This window comes from Zeugodacus cucurbitae, chromosome 2, assembly GCF_028554725.1.
Source record: "Zeugodacus cucurbitae isolate PBARC_wt_2022May chromosome 2, idZeuCucr1.2, whole genome shotgun sequence".
NCBI classification, from domain to species: domain Eukaryota; kingdom Metazoa; phylum Arthropoda; class Insecta; order Diptera; family Tephritidae; genus Zeugodacus; species Zeugodacus cucurbitae.
This window is the reverse complement of record NC_071667.1, coordinates 44,559,953-44,580,787: the sequence shown is the minus strand read 5'-3', so window position 1 is coordinate 44,580,787 and position 20,835 is coordinate 44,559,953. Positions and strand designations below refer to the sequence as shown.

At 36.2% G+C, this 20,835-nt stretch overlaps 1 protein-coding gene across 7 annotated transcripts in view; it reads right to left on the bottom strand.

The window, feature by feature from the left end:
- LOC128919867 (uncharacterized) overlaps positions 1–20,360 on the bottom strand; it is a 107,774-nt gene extending 87,414 nt beyond the window's left edge. For 2 of the 7 annotated variants that reach the window (XM_054225404.1, XM_054225401.1), the window contains exons 1-2: positions 18,562–20,333; positions 13,850–13,878 (exon numbers count right to left, since the gene is read on the bottom strand). The gene's annotated coding sequence lies outside the window, so the exon portion shown is untranslated. Of the gene's footprint in view, positions 1–13,849; positions 13,879–14,161; positions 18,527–18,561 lie in introns of those variants that run through there. The other 5 variants (XM_054225408.1, XM_054225410.1, XM_054225409.1 and 2 more) reach the window with 5 other exon arrangements.
- Positions 20,361–20,835: the final 475 nt, after the last annotated feature.

The window sequence follows — 20,835 nt, the reverse complement described above, 5'->3', positions numbered from 1 at the left end:
ATCTTTTTGATTTGTTGAAAATTGTCAATTTGGCATTTAAAAAAACGACCATTTTTTACCTAAAAAATCGCCAAAAAACTTCGAAACATTCGACCGAGTACTTTCTTTAAAAAAAATCACTAAAATCGCCTAATTTTTCATGGGTTACACAGTGTTACCCAATATTCAAAAATAGTAGGTCTAGTAAAAAGAATCCGTTATTTTCAAAGAGATGACTTTGGTCATTTATATCTCACATTGTGAAAGGCGGCAAATAGTGATAGTGACTCATTAGAAACTTCGGAATCTTGTTTGGGAGGTTCTTTTCCATGCACCTTGTTAGAGTCCAGGCCAGCACCAAGTGATTATTACGTGACCCTGTCTATGGCAAACTTTTAAAAATAAATTAACCTAGTTACGAATGCTTCTATAATAGTGACTTTATGACATTATCTTCAAAATCTCAACAACTTTAAACAAAACTGTACATATTTGACATAAATCGAATGTTTCTAGCAGTGCTAAATAAAACCTTTCATTAATGCAAAATTGTTGAATTTCTTTATACTGGACTTAAATTATCACCATGATGAATTGTTAGTTTAGTCAAATGTGATTCACTGAATTTTATATGGTAAACAGAAGAATTCAAATTGTATGCTCTAAAGAAATCAAAAAAGAAAACAAATGTAGTTTAGTATAATCCGAAAGAAGTAGAAAGAATCGGCTAAGAATCGGCCAAATATGGCCGATGCCGATACCGATGCTTAATTTTGTGGCCGATACTGGCCGATGCCGATACCAAGGCCGATTAATCGGTCGGTCTCTATTAATGAGCTCACTTAACCACCGCTGCCATCCACCACATGCCGACAAAACTGTCGGCGCACTTGCCTACAGCGGTCGGTGGCGCAAGTAGTGGCGAGTAAAGAAGATCGACCGTCAGTCAGTCAGATAGTCAAACAGCTAGCCCACATTTTAAAGTGCTAATCGAAAAATCGCTACATCTGGGTAATTGTTTCTACAAAATGCTACTGATACGCTCTGTTTGCGATGAATAAAAAAAACACACGATTAGATTGTGGCGGACGCAGATGCATGCGGTCGCTCTGCGTTGATATTTATGCGGGCGCTAGGACATTCTGCGACCATCGAATTTGATGTACATCCATGCTATGTGTGTTCATATAAATTGTTTTCTAGCTCTCTTGTTATCTTCAAACGTTTCAAAAAAATTATGCGATGGCAGATGACTTCTATCGGATTTTTGAAAAACGCAACTGCCCCTCTAATCAAATTGAGGAGATCATTTGTGTGTACTTTGCAAAGTGTTTGCATTGATTCCATTTTCTGTTAAATCTTATACTCCATTGGTATGAGACAAAGTACTTCAAGTTTATGCATGATCTTGAGAAGTGGAGACAGATTACTTCACTGCCCATCACACTGATTGTGCCCCCATTTTCCATAATTTTTATGTCTTACAGTATTAGATATTTCCATTACAATAACTTACTTATACGATTGCACATATAATATACATACATACATTTACTCGTCCTGCATGTACGCGTTTGCCTGGAATAGCTAAGTAGTCTTTATAACCACCCGAACGCCTCCTAACCTTCTTCTTTAACCTGATGCTGGAAAAATTAGTACGAGCCGCAGAGCTAAACAGAGAAGGTACAATTTTCTAAAAGAGTGTACAGCTACTGGCGTACGCCGATGATTTCGATATCATTGGGAACAACAAACGCGCCATTAGGTCTGCTTTTTCCCGCCTAGATAAGGAATCGAATCGAATGGGTCGTGTGGTGAACGAGGACATGACTAAATATCTCCTGTCATAAAACAAACAGTCAGCGCATTCGCGTCTAGGCTCCCACGTCACTGTTGACAGTCATAACTTTGAAGTTGTAGATAATTTCGTATACCTAGGCACCAGCATCAAAACCGAGAATAATGTCAGCCTTGAAATCCAACGCAGAATCACTTTTGCCAACAGGTGCTACAATGGACTAAATGGGTTAATTGAAAAGAAAGGTTTTGCGGAAGATTTATGATCCCTTAAACATTGGCAACGGCGAATACCGCAGAAGATGCAATGATGAGCTGTATGTGTTATTCGACTACATAGACATAGTTCAGCGAATAAAAAGACAGCGGCTACACTGGCTAAGTCATGTTGCTCTGAAAGTGTTCTATGCAGTACCCGCCGGTGGAAGCCGAGGAAGAGTGAAGCCTCCACTCCAATGGAAGGACCAGGAGGAGAAGGACTTGTCTTCACTTGGTATTACCAATAGGCGTCAAACTGCCAAAAGGAGAGATGCGTGACACACTGTTGTGGACTCGGCTATAACCGCGTAAGCGGTTTCTACGACAGTCAAGAAGAAGAAGAACGCCTCTTAATTACGCATAAGGAACTTTGACATGGTAGTTGTTTACGTATATTCCTCAAAAGCAACGGACTACGCAGTGCACACCTACAGAATGTGCGGAGAAATGTGGAAGAACAACAATATATATGTATATACCTCGTAAACCAATAAAACTATATAAATCAAACTTTCTGGAGTCGTTTGCCTTACGTACCCCATAAAAATAGGTGAAATCGGTTAATAACCACGATCACTTCTGATATAAAGGATACGTTGAAAATTACTAAAAGTGCGTTAACTCCCACCTGATTATAGGGTTTTCAAAAATACGATGGTCTTAATACTTACACACATATTAGAATATCTAAATTAAGTGGGAAAATTAGTGAAATCGGTTCAGGAATTACCTCAGCCCTCAGATAATACAGTCACTCACATTGAAAGTCGGGCAAGCGCAAAACAAAATTTCAACTTATAATAAAATTGTAATGAAAAATGCAGGGACCGTAACTCTTATGACTTTTATCAAAAAAATCAAAAAATAAGAGTTATTTTTGATTTTTATAATTTAGATAAAAAATAAAAGTTATTTTTGATTTTTATTTTTTTAGATCAAAAATAAAAGTTATTTTTGATTTTTATTTTTTTAGATCAAAAATAAAAGTTATTTTTGATTTTTATTTTTTTAGATCAAAAAATAAGAATTATTGTGTATTACAATATGCTGCATCATTCCAATTTTTATATGTCACAAATTTTGAATTGATTTTTATTATGGATTTAAAAATATAAAAATCAAAAATAATTCTTATTTTTTGATCTAAAAAAATAAAAATCAAAAATAACTTTTATTTTTGAACTAAAAAAATAAAAATCAAAAATAACTGTTATTTTTGATCTAAAAAAATAGAAATCAAAAATAACTTTTATTTTTGATCTAAATATATAAAAATCAAAATTTAAAAATCAGACAATATTTCGCATATAGTTCACCTAAAAATCATGATGGTGTAATCAAAACTTTTCTACGATGTTCCTTTATGTATGATTTTTTTCATTAAAAATTGTAAAATAACTCTTATTTCCGGTCCCTGGAAAAATTATATTCAACTCGATCTTTTTTTATTTTATTAAAAAAGTCTTACTGGTAAAAAACAACAAACTTATATATTCAAAGTAACATAAAACTTAACGCATGTAACAAAAAGTGTGCTAAGGCCATATCGCCTCACATTGAAAGTCGGGCAAGACGTAAAAGACATAAGTATTTAAAAGTTGACACACAAAAAAATAATTATTATTATTTTGTGGCTCTACCCTTTCGATTTTCTACTGCTTGTAGTCTTCTCGGCATTGATTCAACCAGATTTTTGCACACATTCGGACTAAGCTTGTTCCGCTCCTCTTGTAAAGCATTCTTCAACTGGTCCTTCGATGTGCACATGCTGTTCTGCATCCTGCGTCCTAATTCGTCCCACAAATGTTCAATTACATTTGGGCAGTTATACAACAACCAACTTCTTACATCAAGCGCCGAATGTTTTGGGTCGTCGTCCTGATAAAACTGAAAGTTGTTTTCAATACCAAGTTTTTTCTTGCTACTCGACCATTTTTCGTAATACTCTTCTTATAGTTTCTGGGTTAACATTAGTACCAGAATATTCTTCGACCATTGCAGCTAGTTTGGGTGCAGAAGTAAAAGGCCTTTGTTTTATTTCTCTTAAAATAAAGTTCTCATCTCTGGTTGATAATTTCTTAGGTTTCGACTCGCGCTGATTATTTGAAACCAATCCATTTCGATTATATCTAGTAATAATATCGTGAACTGTGGATTTGCTTTTCTTCACAAAATTTGCTATTTCACGCTCCGTTTTTCCTTGTGAATGGTGATGTATGACTAAATTGCGCTCAACCAAAGTAGACTGTTTAATTTTACGCGACATTTAAAAAAAATACTCACTTAAACTTCACTGACTGGCTTACGATATTCAAATGACAAATCTTCAGGCTTATAATTAAATTTCGAATATATATAACGGAACATTTACCGTTAAAGTTTCTAGAAATACAGTTTGCCTGACTTTCAATGTTAGGCGAAAAAGTGGCCTTAGTACAGTTTTTGTTACATGCGTTAAGTTTTATGTTTCTCTGAATATATAATTTTGTTGTTTTTTAACAGTAAGACTTTTTTTAATAAAATACAAAAAGATCGAGTTATTATAAGTAGAAATTTTGTTTTGCGCTTGCCCGACTTTCAATGTGAGTGACTGTATATATAATGAATTTCGTTATTCTATTGAACTTTATGCCGAATATATGGGTCAAATTGTGTGTTTCTTAATAAACCTATGGGTGGGGCCGAGTTCAGGCTACCACCGGGGTCACAGCGTCCGGATAGTGAATGGCCTATGTAATAGGTTAGCTGCGAATAGTAATACGCAGTCCCCGACCAAGAGCTGCAGGAGAAGAGGGTTTGGCCTAAAAAGCCTCATGCGCCCAATGAACCTCCGGCGAAGAGGCGAATAGATGCCGCCTCTAACTAAGCATCCACAACCCCCACCGGGGTTGCATCGAGGGAGCACCTACCCAACAAAGCAACGTGGGAGCAACCCAGCGATTAGCACTTTAATGTGCTTAGACGCTGACGAATGCACTGGGCAAACGCCCATCAGAATCGAGGCCAGTAAGATTCTGATTATGGTACAGTGGAATACACGGATTGGATTAGTTTGACAAAGGGCTGGTGAGAGCAGCATTCTGCCACTTTAGTAGGGGAGAGTGAAATCTCATCGAAATGGCTGGCAGGCTAATGCTGCGCTCATTTCCGTCTCGTTAAAACCTTGGCAGGTCTTCAAGTACGTTCAATGCATGTCGCCATTAATTTGTTCGTACAGGTTCAGTTGAGACGAACTCCTGATTTGTGCCTGAACCTGGCTCTGAACACAAGCTCCCATAAGGACTTATGTCAACCTTCGCGTGGCCTCCCTGCTTGCATAGATAACCACGGGGTTCATATAGGGCAACTGTACAACGTGCGGAGATAGCGGCTTGAAGCGGAGACCCTTTAGCAAAATAAAAATGAACACACCACAACAACAAAAACCACAACAAAAAGAACAAAACGAAACACAACAAAACAAAGATGGACAAGAAGAGGAATACTGCGCGGTCTTCCGTAGGGCCAGCAGGATACTGAGATCCCCTATTCTCGCTGTCACTCCAAAACATACAGACAAAGCTGGAGAAAGGACTGGAGAAATGGCAGCTGCAAGGGAAACCCAGTTTACGCCAGCCGCACCCGCAAAGTACACCGAAGGGGAGAGCACTCCAGCAAACCTCACAGAAGAATTCTGCACCACCCAAAACTCACCGAAACAAGAGTACATAACTCAAATGAGACGGGCAGAAGAGGAATCCCTAGAAAAATGTAAGGGCATCGTAAAAATAATGAAGATGGCAATGGCAAAACAGAAGAATGTCAGCATGGACGTCAAGAACGGAACGGCGCAACTAGATGAACTTTTTGACGTAATCAAGAGTTACCGCAGAAATTGGCTTATCGCAGAAAGAGACCAAAAGCGAGGGCACCTAAGTAAACGCACCACGACCGTAGAGCCAACCACCTCGAAGCGACGAGCGACAAGCCCCGCGGAACCTCGAGTAACAGTACGGCCACGAAGCGAACACGATAACCAGTGGCAAACTGTTTTGCCAAAAAAGAAGTGAAAGCCCACGGACGGAGAAAAAGTAGCTGAAGTACCAAGGAATACGGAAGAAAGTACAAAAGGGAAAAACCCAACTGCAAACCAGAGAACAAATAGCAGGATCAAGCGGCAATCGGAGGCTGTGCTCATAAAGGGGTTACATACAGTTAGAATTTTCAAAAAATCGATTTTTTTTATTTCATTTTCTTAATGTACATATATTTAAGAATACACACAGAAAATTTCATATCGTTCCGGTGAATATTTTCAAAGTTACAAGCAAATTTGAAAAGGCGTTTCAGAGTGCTTGGAAGTACAAGTACAAACTTTAAACGCGTTTTTCTCAAAATGGTGTTTTCAAAGTCGGTAACCAACATTACTCGAAAACGGCTAGACCGATTAGTCTCAAATTTTAACACGACCTTCTTAAATATATTTTTTAGTACTTAATCGAAGATTTTTTCTCTCCGATAAATATTTTTTTTATAAACAATATTAGGCCGAAATTTCGGTGAAGAATCGATTTTTTTTTTTGAGAAACCGCCATTTTGTCAAAAAATTTTATTTTGCTTATTCCTTCGATTAATTACTAGATTTAACATTATTTTAACGAAATCTGTTTGGTTTTTTAATTTCAAATGATCCAGTTCCGAGACATAGTGGTCACCGCAAAACGTCTTTTTTGAGAGGAGCTCCTGGAGATCAGCTGTAGCTCTTTTTCAAATAAATATTTTTACTAGTACTAAGTCTTAAAATACAGTTAAAAGATACCATAATATGTGTATAAATTTTTGGATCACTAAATTAAAAAGTTTTCTCAGAAAAAATTCTGGAAAATTCACTTTTTTTCGGCCGTCTAACTGTATATAACCCCTTAAACCGGCAGAGGGTAATAGCTACGCCGAGGTGCTCAAAAATATACGTAGCAAGGTAAACCTGAAAGAAGCGGAGGTTAAGATTAAAGGTATCCGCAAAACAAGAACCGGAGCGCTACTATTGGAGTTGGAGAAGGGGCAAAGCGCAAAAGCCGGCTTCTTTGAATCGCTCAAGAACACCCTGAAAGAAACTGCAACCGTTGCCGACCTCAAACCAAAGGCCACTATAGAGATCAGAGACCTCGACTCCTTTACAACGAAAGATGAAGTAGCAGAGGATGTAAAAGAAGCATTTCAGGACCACAGCGAAGAATATAAAATAAATATAACGGTTCCTAACACAAGAGAGCAAGTAAGGGCGTACATAACCCTTCAAAACGATAAAGCTGATAAACTTATGCGACAGGCGCGCATTAAAATTGGATGGGTCAACTGCAGGTTGCGACTAAAAGAAAATACCAAAAGATGCTTCCGCTGCTTTGGACCAGGACACTTAACCTGGGACTGCAAAGGACCCGACAGGAGAGGGCAAGGTATTTGCATAAAGTGCGGCCAACGAGGTCACAAACTCAAAGAGTGCAGAAAGCCCCCATCATGCTGCCTTTGCGCAGAGGCGAAACATGAACAAGTTGACCACATCCCGGGCTCCGCAAGATGCGTAGTATATAGAAACTGCACGAACAAATGAATATTCTACAGGGCAATATGCATAGATGCAAAACTGCTGATGCTCTACTGTCTCATATGGTTATGGATAACGGCTACGACTTAGTAATCATAAGCGAACAGTACAAAAAGAAAGGAGGCGGAACCTGGTTAGAAGATAGCAGCTCAACAGCTGCTATATGGATACCCCCTGCAAGCAAAGTAAATACTGTAGATAAAGGGAACGGCAACGGTTTCGTTTGGGCCAGATGCGATCTTTTCACAATAATTAGCTGCTACCTGACGCCAAGCGATAGTATACAAGAATTCCAGGACAAGCTCAACAATATTGAAGATACGGCTAGGTCTATAGAAGGCCACCTAATCAGAACTCCAGACATTACTCTATCGTCAGAACGTATGGCAAGCTCAATAAAGAGATGGAGAGTCCTAGAAGACTACACGGGCAGCGACCACCAGTACATCTCTTTTTCGATTGATACCGGAACTAACCCTAACCAGATCAGAAAAAACAAGGGCACTCGAAAGTGGAATGTTTTAAAATTAAACCCGTCAAAACTTATTTCCAAATTAGACGAGCAGAGCTCACCCAACGCTCCAAAAAATGCAAGGGAAATTGTCGACCACACAATGAAAAATATCACTCGTGCCTGTCGCAAATCAATGCCCAAAGCTTCACACCGCAAACATAAAGCAGCAGTTTACTGGTGGACGGAAAATATTGCTCTTCTCAGACGCACATGCCTTCGTCTCTGCAGAGAGTATACGAGAATTATCAAGCGGCGAAAAAAGAACTCAAGCACGCCATCGAAGTAAGCAAGAAGAAAAAATGGGAAGAACTACGCGAGGATATAAACAAAAAACCCTGGGGGCTGGGATATAAAATAGTATTGAAGAAAATCGGAGCCCGCGCTAACCCACCTGAATTAAGCGCTGCCAAAATGGACCACATTATAAATATGCTTTTTCCTACACACGAAAGAAGAGCCGATGAACCAGAACAGGGTATAAGTCTCTCGGAAATCCCCCAGTTCCGCCTCGAAGAGCTGCAACTAGCCGCTAGCAAGCTCAAGAATAACAAATCACCTGGCCCGGACGGAATCCCAGCAGAGATACTTAAAATTATCGCTACAGAACGACCGACAGTACTTCTGAACATGTACAACGCTTGCCTCAAAGCTGGAAAGTTCCCCGAACTCTGAAAGAAACAAGGACTTGTCCTAATCAGCAAGGGAAAAGGAGACCCCAACTTGCCATCAGCATACCGCCCACTATGCATGCTCGACACAGCGGGAAAGCTTTACGAAAGGCTACTTAAACCTAGACTTCAAGCGGCTATCGGAGAAGCTGGTGGACTCTCCCCTAGACAACACGGTTTTAGACCCGGCAGGTCAACTCTAGGAGCCATTAAAAGCGTCACTGAAAGTGTAGAAGCCGCACAGCGTAGATGCCATAAATACAAAAGAATAGTTCTGCTGGCGACATTAGACGTCCGAAATGCCTTCAACAGCGCTAGATGGGTGGATATGATCGAAGCTTTAGAAAAGAGTTTTAGGATCCCCAATTACCTCAGAACGGTGGTGCGGAGCTATCTTAGCAACCGAAAACTCGTATACCAGACAATAGAGGGATCCCGACAAATAGCGGTCACGTCAGGAGCAGCCCAGGGGTCCATCCTAGGCCCAGACCTGTGGAATATCAGTTACGACGATATACTCAAACTCGAAATGCCAGATGAATCGTTCTTAATTGGCTACGCAGACGACATCACAGCAGTAATTACAGCCCGAGACACAGAAGAAGCCCGAAGAAAGTTGAATCAGGTCATGATACGGACGCAAACATGGCTTGACTCACATAACCTCCAACTGGCAAAAGAAAAAACAGAGCTACTACTGTTGACAAATAAGCACATCCCATTAGAAATTAGTATGCAAACTACTACGGACACTCTGAGGACACGCAAATCAGTGAACTACCTAGGTGTAAGACTGGACCCCAGACAATATTAGTTATAAGCGGAAAAGTCCCAATTGACCTCCTAGCATATGAAAGCTGTGGGAACAAAAGACAGTATGTCAAAACAACAAGAGCGCTATGGAACAAATAAAGAAGGATACAATATTAGCATGGCAACGAAGATGGGAAAAAATTAGCCGCGGCAAATGGACGGCCAGACTCATAAAGGATCTAAACTCATGGACAAGCCGCAAATTTGGAGAAGTGGACTACTTCACAACACAGCTGCTATCTGGGCACGGATACTTTAAAAAGTACCTCCACAGGATGGGAAAAGTCGAAGAGTCCTGCATATACAACGACGCGACAGAAGATGATGCTGAACACACATTCTTTAAATGTGTGCATTGGCAACGGGAACGCATCGCCGTTGAAGACCTGGTTGGGCCAATAAACGCGGACAATATAGTCAGCGTCATGTTGGTGAGCAACGAAAACTGGAATATTATCCAGAAATACGTAGCTAATCTGCTACGTAACAAAAAACGGGACCTGGACGCAGGTGCGCAGATGTAAGTCCCTCTATGAGAAAAATGGAACGCCACCCTAAAGTAATGCGAAAGCGGTTCCAGGGTGGGCGACGGTTCCCTAGAGGGGGGGTTTTTAGTGGCCTGCGAGTGGCACATACCATTGCTGCGACGACAGCTTTGATGATGCGGTAGGCATTTTCCACCCCCTCTCCCGCGAAAAAAAAAAATAAACCTATGTATGTATATCAATAAATTGCAACAGTATAAAATGTTCTGTTGCACCCGAATTTAGCCTTTCTTTACTTGTTCATATTATTCAGTCAGAACCGCAATGCGATTATAGCAACATTTACCTTCTAAACTACAAAATCGACCAGACAATCAAAGTATTTTGTTTGTATGTAAATATATAGATACATACATATGTATACTTAAATACAGCTGATAAGACGAATGACGAAACTGAACGTCGGAGGGTCATGTAGACAAAATGAACTAATCGGGAAACATATAGCATGCAATGCCAATTAAATAAAACAAAACATAGTGCGGATACAAGCAAATTATGTGTGACGTCGACAAAAGCAATAAATACACGTAAATAATAGATACAAATTGAGGCAAAAATGTAGCAGCAGCAACATGATTATCAACACGGATCTGTAACAAAAGAACTTGTTTCTAGATAGACACATGAACATATGTAAATACCGATGTATGACTAGGGATGGCAACGATTAATCATTTGATTAAATTAATCGATTATTTTCATTCGATCTACGATTTAATTGCATCGAAACACCTTTTCTAATTACTCGACTATTACTCGAGTAATTGCAAAATAATCGCAAACAGCATTTTGAAATTTAATACATTTTATGTTCATCTAAGTTAGCGTACAAGGGTCGAAATTGGTCGCATCAGTCATTAATGACTGGAAACGGTGTAAACATAGTTAAATTCTAAAATGTCAACGTAGTTTAATATCAACAAATGAATGTCTGGTAACACTGCATTTACAGTTAAGTCAAAGGCATTTTACGTTCAGTTGTTTGAAGAGCAATGGCGCCAGTTAAAAGCGAAGTGTGGACATTTTTTTAATAAAATAGCAATAACTACGTTAAATGTCAACTTTGCTGCAAAAATTTAAAATTTTCTAATAACACATCAAATATGTTGCAGTATTTAAAATGCAACAGTAGCCTGCAAATTGTGGTAAGTTGGAGCAATCGGTATTACATTTTAAATTTCTTCTAGTTATATATAAATGTATGTGTACAAATTAGACTCTGAAATCTAGGAGTAACGACAATGTTCCCATAAGTGATGATGACACTGACACCATGATTGAAATGCCGAGTTGCAGCAGCAAACCAATTAATGAAAGCCCTTCAGCTTCGAAACACTATTGATGCTTGGGAAGAAATGAAAACCGTACGGACTTTCAAAAAAGTATTGTCATCTACTTTGTACCTCAGTACCAGCTGAGCGGCGTTTCTCAAAATCGGGTGCAACTGCGACCGAAAAACGTAACCGTTTGACAACAAAACGTTTATCGAAATTGCTTTTTCTTCAAACTTGGTTGAACAGACTTCTAAATATTCTTGACTTCAATAAATATATTTTCCTTTATGCTAAGACAAATGAATTTTTAATACGATATTTTAATTTTATTTCCGTTTTTGTTTTTGTGTATATACCAACACAATTTGAATGTCTGAAATAAGAATATAGTCTCCTATATTTTATTGGTTTTATTTTTACGCAAAGTTGCAAAACATAGTATTTCAAGCAAGAGGCAATTATTTTACTTTAAGATTGCTGTGCATATTTTGAAAAATTTAATGTCATTGTGCTACTTAACTTCAAATGTAGGCCATTTTCTCTTTTTGGATATGTCTGGGACTCTGTGATAGAGCATTATAATAGAAGATTCGGCGCTGAAACTGGTGGTGGTCTTTATGCAATTTAGTATTATTTGAAAACATTGGAATTAATCGATTAATCGATTTTTTTACATTAATTGCAATTAATTGCAATTATTTTTTTATATCTTGCAATTAATCATTTGATTATTTAATCGATTAAAAAAAAAATGTTTGCCATCCCTATCTATGACTATACTAGAAGACACAAGAACAAGCTCAAAAAAAAAACAAAAGTCTAAGCTGCAGTGCACTAGAGTATGAGAGCAAAGCAATAGGCAGAACCGGGTCTGCTCTAAAAATATCAAACACCAATATCTACAGCAGTCACTTTAACTCGAGCCATACACTCACGGAACTACTAGTCGCTTCAAGCTAGCAACCTGTTCGGCCTACTCTTTTGCGACCAACTAATTAACTCATAAACATGAAAATAGGTAAATAAAAGAATTGGTGGTAGACGAATATCAACAATTTAGGCCACACCTTTATATATAGACACATGCACACAGTTATATAAGAATAGTACATTAGTTTGTTAATAATTTTCCACTTTTTTCAATTTTATGTAATCCAACTCGAAGCCTTAAACGATATCAATAAATTTGTTTTAAATATTTCTGGTTAAGAAGTTTCCAATTAGTCGCTTATCAGTTTGTGGTGGGAAAGAAGACAAGAAAAATACCAAACATAAATTCCAAATCACCGTGATTAGATTGGTGCAACATGTGCCAGTCTGATTTAATGCAAGTCCGGTGCTATTGAGAGAGTGGTGAGTGTGTAGGGCCATCAGCGGCAAACAACCGAGGTGCCATATCTATCGACTCATCTGAATTATGTGGACTTATTTTGTGGTATATTATGGGTCACTTGACTGATGTAGAATGTGAATGGGTCCAATACGAACCTACAAGCACATATTGTTGGATTTCTCACGAAATATTCGATATTCGCAAACGTCATTATTCATTCTTATTACTCGAAACTTAAAAGGCTATTCAACAGGACCTCATATTTTAAATTACTGTCAAGTTCGTTTCTCTGTGGTATGAAACAGCCGTATTAATCTCGCTCTGAAGTACGCCAATTCACATACCCCTCCCAATATTTTAATGGTATGAGATTACACTCACAAACTCATAGCATAGAGCGCAAAGTAACTGGTAGTTAGCCGCGAAATATGACGCAAATAAATGACTTAAGTTCTCCAATTTTGCACAATATTAATTTTAGATAAATTAATTGCTTAATTGTTTTAAAAGCGGCTAATTAAAAAATTTTGAAATGAGATAAGTAGATTGAAAGCAATTATATTATTGTTTTTGTATGCACAAAGCAGTACGAGCAGTCTGCTGAATATGGAGTAATATTGAAATCGAAACATATAGACTATTAAGCAGGGAATGGTATTAGCTTAATGACTTAATAGCTTTCTACAGACGGGTATTTGTTTGAGTATGCCAATATAGTTATGTATATGTATATATGTATGTGAAAGTGACCTTACCAACACGTGCCGTTAACTATGGCAGAGAATGTTGTTAATGAGCAATCTTCGCCTTTTATGGAATGTGGTCATTAGCGTTTCAATTTATCGCTGTTAAGTCAAAATAGAGAATACGCAAAAAATCTGTGAGTTGACGTTTCCATCTCTAAATGAAAGTAACCGACAGTTTTTCACAATATGTTGAAAAATTTAAGCTTCTGAAAAAACCTTCTTGAGTTTATATGATAAAGGTATGATCCAAAAAGTATTAAAGTAATCAGAATATTATAAAATGTATAGCAGATGTAAGTACTAAAAAATACAATAATTTAGTTTTATTTACTTACTTTGATAAAAGTGAAATCAAACTTTTCACCTGTTAAGAAAAAAAATGTCATGGTCAGTTTCAAAAGCAGTAAAAATTATGTAAATGTTTAAAAATAAGCAAATCGTGTAAATATATGTGTATCTATATGTATGTTAATTGACAAAGCGTCTAATTTATTATTAATTGCTTAACGATTTAATAAACAAAAAATGTTGTTCGTGTGTAATTCAATTTTATGCATAATCTTTTGTTACTCATAATCTGAATGTACATATGTGCATATGTATATCTACAAATTGTTTTGTCTAATTAGATACAGGGTTATATATACCAAACATTTCTTGATACTTGTTGTTCCAAAGTAGGCACGCTCACAATGTACGATTTAGTACATTTCTGATTTGATGATTTGACGCTGGCATATGAATTTTAGTCATTAGTTTGCCACTCATAATCCAACACAAATCTTTAATCAAGATTAGATGTCATCGTTCATTTGCAAATTTGAATTCTCTGTTGTCACTTGTAACTTGAGTAAAAATTAAGATATCTTCATAGAATCGCATTAGGGAGGGGCACATTTGGATGAAATTCTTTTTGAAGAGTGGGCGTGACCCCGCCCCCAAATAGGTTTTATGTATATATCTTGCAAACCAAAAAAACTATATAAACCAAACTTTCTGCAGTCGTTTCTTTTAGCCATTTCCTTATACAGTCCAAAAATGAAAGAAATCGGATAATAACCACGCCCACCTCCCATACAAAGGTTAGGTTGAAAACTACTAGAAGTGGGTTAACTCAATAACGAAAAACGTCAGCAACACTAAATTTCACATAAGAATTGGCAGATGGAAGCTGCACTCAGATTTTTTTACAAAATGGAAAATGGGCGTGGCGTCGCCCACTAATGTGGCCAACGCTCGCTCAATGACGAATTCCGTGAAGGTCGTCCAAAAACAGTCGTTGTGCCAGAAAACATCGATGCCGTACGTGAACTGATAATGCAAGACTTATGCATTTCTCCCACCAGCATACATTCGATATTGCATGAACACCTGACCGTAAAAAAGGTTTGTTCTCGTTGGATCCCGCACAATTTGACAATCGCTCAAAAAAAGGCTCAAAAAAGTGCTTCGAAAATTGGTTTGAGCGCATGCAAAAGTGTATGTATAAATCTTGATGGAGAATATTTTGAAAAACAATAAAACCATTTTCGTTGATAAATATTCCTATTTTCATTAGTAGGCCAGAAATATACATATATAGCAGCCCTCGTATATACATTAAAAACCAATGAAGATATCGGAATAAAACTTTACACAAATACTGTATTTGAGCTGTGACATCACTTGTGGAAAAATTGTCAAAATCGGACCATGACTTTTCAAGGCCCCTGATATCAAACATGAAGAACTCGGTGCCTAAGAATAATTTTTCACCGAAAATGTAGATAAATCTCTCAGATATTTTAATGTAATTCATTCCCTCTGAATTTTTTTTTTGTCTATGTACCAAAAGTGGTTAAAATCGGGTCATAACTTCCCCCAGGTCCCATATACCTAATTATAGATAATATAAAATTAAGTGGGCGTATAGTCTTCGATATATTATATCTTGGTGGTGAAAACGGTTCAGGAATTACCTCAGTGCCCATTACTATTTATGATGATTTTCGTTATTCTATTGAACTTTAATCAGAATATATGTGTCGAATTGTGTTATCTTTATAAAATTACATCAATAAATTGCGAGAATATAAAATGTTCGGTTACACCCGAACTTAGTAGCCTTTCCTTACTTGTTTTATAGCAATTTTGTGCCATATCAAACCATGTTTATTGTGGGGGTTTATCCCTTTTTCTGGTGTTCGTTTTTTCAACTTAATAAAAATTTTAATGTGTCGTATTACGACTGCGAAATGATGATAACTGCATCAATAAAGTGCAAAGGAATTGAAAGTGCGAAACAAGTTTGTAATAATATTTATTTAATAATAATATTTATTTAAGAGCATCCGCTTATTAATAAGTATTTTTGTTATTAATAAGAAATAAATGTGACTTTCATTCTAAATGTTAAAATATTAGATCGAAGTATTTGAGCAAAAGCTTGGTGAGTACCTCGAGGCACTTAAGCGGGATTCATTTAAGTGCCTTTCCCGCTTAAGTGTCTCAAAAGTATTGTATGTTAAGAAGGAGCACTTAAGCGGTGATTACTATATTTGTGTAAAGTTTTATTCCGCTATCTTTATCGGTTCCTTATGTATAAATTATAAAGTTAGGGAATCAGATGGAATTCAAAATTGAGTTAGATGGAAAGTAGTCGTGGTTTCGCCCATTTTCCATCTATGCTATCAAGGTAATAAGAAAATAATTTCATTGAAATCGGTAGAGTAGTTCCTAGTTTTTTCCCACGCCCAATTTCCATAAAAAACCTGAGTGCAGCTTCCTTTTGTCATTTCTTCTGTAAACTGTAATGCTTCTGGTGTTTTCAGTTAGTGAGTTAACGCGCTTTTAGTAACTTTCAACACAACCTTTGTTTTAGGGATGGGCGTGGTTATTAACCGATTTCACTTATTTGTATGATGTGTTATGGGAAGTGACTGCAGAAAGTTTGGTGTATATGGCTTTATTGGTTTTGCGATATATATACAAAAGACCTATTTGGGGCGGGACCACGCCTACTTTCCTAAAAAAATTACATCGAAATGTGCCCCTTCCTAGTGCGATCATTTATAGAAAAGTTTACCTTTATAACTTTATTAATGGCATAGTTATGACGCTTTATGGGTTTTCGGTTTTAGCCATTTTGTGGCTGTGGCAATGGTCCGATTTCGACCATTTTCGATAGCAGTCCCAAAGAACATGTGTTCCAAGTTTCACCAAGATATCTTAGATTTCATCCTGATCACTCTCTTAGCAACTTTGTTGCGAGAGCTTAATAAACAGACTTGAACACTTATTACTAGAAACAACAACCATACAGTTAACTAGTCGGCAAGTCAGATTTCGGGACAAGGTAAATATGTACATATTCGAACTTCCCTAACTCGAAACAGCATAATCCACAAATTACTTCGAGTTAGAGAGACTTCCGAGTTACGTAAGGTAATTTGTAAGAAATTTTACTTATATTGCCAAGTCAGGAGTTCGAGTTATGACGAACTTCGAGTTATAGAAGTTAGAGTTATGGACGTTCAACTGAATAGTACGTGGTTAACAACAGGAAATATATAAAATACACATGAAAGAGCCAACGGTTAAACAGGTAGTAGAAAGAGGAAGAGGGGGAGAGTGGCAGAATAAGTGACAATTTGAAGGTAAATAAATATTTATGCAAAAATTACAATATGAGTCAGTACAGGAAGTGAATGTATATACAGTGCAAAAAAATGTAATATGTATATGTACGTAAATAACATAAGAAAAGAGAAGAAGTGAATTAGTTAAAGATAATAGCCTAATTGATCTAAAGATATTTTTCAATTGTTCGAACTATATGTATTTATAAACAAACATATATGTATATGTAAACCACCTAATTGTTGGAGTAAGCATGTAGTACACAGAATAATGTATTTCATTGTCCAATCATGTTTGGTATATAAAAAAATGTTGTTCCACTAATTGTATTGTTGGCATAATTGGGTTAACAGAGCGGATGGAAAAATTCCGATTGATAGTTATTAAATGAATGCAATATAAATACAAATATGAATAGTCAATAACTATGTATATGACGGACAAATTAATTGAGGAACACTGCTGATTGGATTTTTCAGAGATGCACTCGATAAGAACTTAATACTAATTATGTAATTTAATAATTCAACAACTAAATATTAAGAAATATCACAATGGTTTGCCTCCTCTTTTTCTTTTTCGAAAATGAAAAATAATAGTAAATAGCTTAAAAAAAGGTTAAATGTTTATGTATTTTATTTGTATGGCTTTCGAAATAATTGTTTTCTTTAATATTAATTGGTATTTCAAGGCACGGTATGAAAAATTCGTTAAGAGTTATTCCACCTAAATACCTAGAGAAGAAAATACTTCTTTTGAACAAAAATGGTTGCATTTTCGAAATTAATTTAGCCGATTATTGTCATATTGACCACTTCACATTAAAAACAAAAAAATAAATTGATTTCTACATTTATAAAAAACAAAAGAGGAATTGCAAAAATATTTATTTACTATTTTGAATATCACTATAATTTGTGAAACTTATAGCCTAGACAGACGGCATAGTTAATTCGGATTAACTGCGCTTTTAATCAGTTCCAAATATGTAGATGACAGACGGCAGCAAAGCGAGTTATAAACTCCCATAACAGCTGATTGGCAATAATATTTCCATTTTGGTAAAATAAAATTGGATGGAAGGCAAATATTGCGGTTGTTAGCCGCACAATTAGTAAAATATTACTAATTATTAAAAAAGCTATTTCATTGCATGCGTATGTTTTTGTTTACATTTATTTGAAAAACAGCTGTCAGTTTTGCATATTTTCATTCACAATAGGTTAATAGCGGCCATGTTTAACAATGTTGCCAACGAAAATGCCACGAACTCCCACTAACTCTCTAAAATTTTGAGGATTAAATGGGAGTTAGCAAACGGAGTTAACTGAGATAACTCTCGAATTAACCCCGATTAGAGCAGTTAATCCGAATTAATGCCGCCGTCTGTCAGGGGTATTAGTTAAAATCCATCCACGCATTCACTTACAACTTGTTTAAACACTTTTCTATTGATTTATGATTTGCATTTGGCCGGAATAAAACATTCACATATTTGTCGCATAGAGTGTATTTAATATTTCATTAATGTTATATACATTTTCATAAGAATTTGTACTAAAACTTTCAATTGAAAATATTAGTTTTTATATTATTTTTCACTTTATTTATTAAACATTTTTATATAATTAATATCGTTTTAATAATGAATTTATTTAAGACAATTCTCACTTAAATACATTAACCTTCTATACTCCAGATTTCCAAATTTGTCTCATAAGCACTAAGGGTACGTATGGAGCATTGAACTTACATATTTACATTTTTAAACATGTTAAGATTTCGCCCAACTTTTAAAAAATCTTAACAAAATTATGTTATGTTAAAGCAATGTTTATAACTTATTGTTAGGCTTTAAAGAGCAGATAGATAAAGAGAAGATATATTGAAAAAAAAATTGTTAAAGCAACAATGAACATAACACTGGTCTTTAAAAAAGATATTTGAAAAAAAAAACTCGCTCAACTTTCAGGTTTCTGAAATCGTGTTTGGTATATTAATTTTAATATGAAGTTTTCGTCAAAATTTGCATTTTTAACTTTCTTAAACACAAATATATTTTCTATGAATACTTTTAATTATTTTTGTGCCGATGTACATTGTTTTGACAAATTGCACATACAGGGTTCCTGTATTGTCCAATTTTTCGCTAAAAATTTAATTATTTGTAAAAAATTTTATCATAATTTGTAACATTTCGTTTACATTCTACTTTGTTTTATTTATTTTTTTTTCCTGCCTTCATCACTCTATTCACACACACACGTAGAATAATTCACTGCTCGCTGTTGTTGTTGTTGTTCACTTTTCGCGCGTCATTTCCATGAGAAAAATAAACAAACGCTCCGATCGATGAATGCGTTTTCTACAGTTGTGTTTTGTTTTTATATGTTGCATTTTACCAAGCAAAACCAAAATTTTTTTGGAAAAGCATAAACGAAATAACGCGCGAGGGGGGCAAATAAAATATTTTCGTAGTGGGTGCGACTGCGTGTTGTTGGATCGGTGTGCTTATGCTCACGGCTTTTTGTTGTCAGTTATCTGTTACGCACAAGTGAAATGCAAACAGCAAACAAATTTGTGAATTCTTCAGACGAAACGCATTCTTCTCAATTTAGTCACCACGCACTAACATCAAATTTGCTCTCTTTTCTTATTCATTTAATAATTTCCAATTATTTTTCGTTCACTTTTCACATTTCCAAATGCCGCCCTCATCTGTGCAACAGAGCGTGTAATTTCACTTCAATTTTGCTTTCTCAAAAAGTTCAACACAAACAACAAATTTAATTCTTCTCTTCTGCGTTTAAACAATGAATTTGTTTAATTCCGCACCACACGCTTAATTTCGCTATCTGGTATTATCCAACACTCACGTGTTTACCGCTACACAAACTGAACAATTGTATACCTTTATTCGCACACTACAAGCAAGTCGTAAAATATATACTTATGTATATATAATATCGAGACATTCACAACAAAGTTATGTTACTTGAAATTTCCAAAGACCGTTTTCACACGGGCAATTTTTTTCGCGGCAATTCTTAGTTTTATAGGAGAGGGGGCTTCCCTTGCCCGTGTGAAAACGGTCAAAGCGCGATCAAAAACTATCCGACCAGCTGAAACATACAACAATCGTTGACAACATTGCCGTTAGTGACTGACATGGCAGCACCTATTCAACACAACGCGAACTATCGGGTATTGAATCGACAACAGCGATCGAACCAAGAAATATAGAATGTCTTCTATCATTCTTGGATCGAACCTACACGCCGCATGATGCCAAACGAACGTGCGCGAACAGCTTATTAAAACACGATTGCAACGCAACATGTATTACACCGAAAGATAGTGTGGTGTTGCCACTTCACAACTTATAAAATTTAAAACTCTTGGGTGAAACTGGTATAAAAGTAAAAGTTTGATCGAACTCGCCTTTTTGGTCAGACAGTGAAATATCATAATTGAATTTGTAGTTGGATTGGAAAAATGTAGGAATCGAGTGGTAAACAAAACCGTGATTCCTAATATACAGTGGTTTTCCGAAATAACCAACACATTAATAGTCAGGCCTGTTCGTTACATCGTTTTTTTCGTTAATTATAGTACTCGCTTAGAGGTATGTTTTTCAATAAAAATGAGTTAAATACACTTCCAAATTAATTTTTTTACACAATTCCGCCTATGTGCTGATCAA